Here is a 2,506-nt window from a genome sequence, read left to right on the forward strand (position 1 = left end):
TCCTGAAGAAATTATCAGAGAATGGAGGTCATAAGAACCAGGAAATTAAAATTATGTTAGCATTACAATTATAGGAAAATATCAGAAAGAGTAAGTAAGTTAAACAGAGGTTAAAGTATGGACAAGGAAATCAACATTTATTTACTACTTACATATCCATTACTACTTACATATCCATCTATGTGTGTATATGATTATATAGCTAGAAAAATAGTTAATATATAATAATAGAAATATCTGGATATTTAACTATATCCACATATTTAACTGTATCCACAAATCTATCATATTTTTTTCTAGGAAACTATCTAATTTCTAGCTGAAATCAAAAAAGAATATTTCCCTTAGGTAACAAAGCACAAGTCCTACTTATGCAAGTGTAACAGTTAACATTTTGTACTTAATTTCAAAATGCTTATTATCAGTATATTATGTGCCATTTTCCCCAAATACAAGCATTGTAAGACAACAATTTGTAATGCAAATACTTTTGTTGAATTCCCCTGGGTAATATACTTTACTCAAGCTATTGCCTGGAGACTATTCAACCTAGATAATAATATAGGTTAAATATAGGGAAAGGGTATCTTCACAATATGATTATAATATTTAAATGATTAATTGGAAAAAATTAATCCCAATTATGAAATAAGCACTGGTATAGTATAATCAAAATATTATACAAATAGATGTGGTTGGCATGAATTTTACATTATATATACTTACATAGAATTTATGCCTAAACAATAGATTTCAGAATGACATACTTTATGTGTAAAATATGTGTATATATTGACATGCAGCCGGATGGCTTGGACAAGAGTAAAGATCAGCAAAGCAATCATCATACATTTACAGAGAGAACAGTAGTTAAAGATTAGACTTGCCACCAATTATCTCCCTGACTAAATTCTGTTCCTGAAGCACATCTGGTATAATTCCGCTTTAAACTTTTGGACTCCGTTCTTTTTTCTCCCCAGAATCGTCCTTTAGTTTTCTCCTTTACCTTCTTCAAATTTTGTTCAGTGTTCAATTTGTCAATCAGAATTTCCCTAACTGTCCTGTCTAAAATTGTTCTTCTGCATTCCTTACTTATTCTAGATTTTATTATTATGTTGTTATGGCTGTTTTTTTAAATCTAAATAACTTATAATTTTCTAATGAACTAGCTACTTATGTTTATTGTCTACCTCATACCTTAAAAAAAGTAAGCTCAGTGAATACATTTTTAAAGCCCTTATCCCTTTCAAATGTTCTGAAATTTATCTGCTATGGCATTCAGGATCACAAGAAAGTTATCTTTCCATTCACACTAAAGTATCGTTTCTCATTCTTGTTCTGAGCCCCCATAGTTTCTCTAGAGAAAAAGTTATGATTTAGTGGAAGAGAAGAGAGCACTTTCCAAATGAATTCTAACTTCTGGAATAGTCTCACCTTCGTAGAGCTCATATTCTCTGATGGTTCTGATACTCTCAAGCACATTCTCTGGCTATACCCACTGTTTTACTAATTCACTATTTCATGTCTACATTTCTATAGGCCATATACATATAGGATGGTATACCCCAGTGAAAATGAAGCACTTCACATGGTCTTGGCCAATGAAGGATTTGAGACATAGAGATGAAATATTCAACTTTATAAAGTGCAAATTCACTTCATTCCTGTAATAAAAAGTAATGCCTCACATTCCTATGGCACTTTATTTCACTGGATCTTCACAAAATGGAGTGAGAGCGGACATCAGCCTTAATTTTTAGGTGAAAAAACAGGGATTTAAATAAATTAGGTTTCCCATAGTCAAACTTCTAGTAAGTATAAGGTCTGAAACTCTATTATGTCTCCAGGTTTCCATTCCAATGCTATTTTTCCTATATCATTCTTCTATCCTTAATATCAAATCCTTGGTCACAGCAACTCTGATTTACAGAGGACATAATACCAATTTTAGGACAACCACAATTCATTCCAACACACTTCAAGTTTTTTATATTGCTTTTGTTCTCCTCACTTTTAAATTTCCTCATTTGCTCCAAAAATAATAGCTATACCCAAGAAGTATAAGAATCTACTCATGGTGCTCGCTTCGGCAGCACATATACTAAAATTGGAACGATACAGAGAAGATTAGCATGGCCCCTGCGCAAGGATGACACGCAAATTCGTGAAGCGTTCCATATTTTTGCTCATGGATTGGAAGAATAAACATTATTAAAATGGCCATCCTACCAAAAGCAATATACAGATTCAATGCTATTCCAATCAAAATTTCAATGTCATTCTTCAAAGAAATAGAACAATTATTGATGAAATTCATATGGAATCACCAAAAACCCCGAATAGCCAAAGCTCTCCTGAAAAAAAAAGAAGGGAATGGAGGCATCAGACTCCCAGACTTCAAACTATACTACAAAGCCATAATCATCAAAACTGCATGGTATTGGAACAAGAACAGACATACAGACCAATGGAATCGAATAGAAAATCCAGAAATAAACCCACAGAT

The 2,506-nt window shown here is 32.4% G+C and overlaps 1 non-coding gene across 1 annotated transcript; it reads left to right on the forward strand.

The window, feature by feature from the left end:
• Positions 1-2,077: 2,077 nt before the first annotated feature.
• On the forward strand, positions 2,078-2,184 carry LOC119256505 (U6 spliceosomal RNA). The gene has a single exon (XR_005127811.1). It is a non-coding gene; the product is annotated as a U6 spliceosomal RNA (small nuclear RNA).
• The last annotated feature ends 322 nt before the right edge of the window (positions 2,185-2,506 follow it).

The sequence above is a fragment of the Talpa occidentalis genome, unplaced genomic scaffold (assembly GCF_014898055.3).
Source record: "Talpa occidentalis isolate TD23 unplaced genomic scaffold, MPIMG_talOcc4v2.1 talOcc4.3, whole genome shotgun sequence".
In the NCBI taxonomy this organism is placed as follows: Eukaryota; Metazoa; Chordata; class Mammalia; order Eulipotyphla; family Talpidae; genus Talpa; species Talpa occidentalis.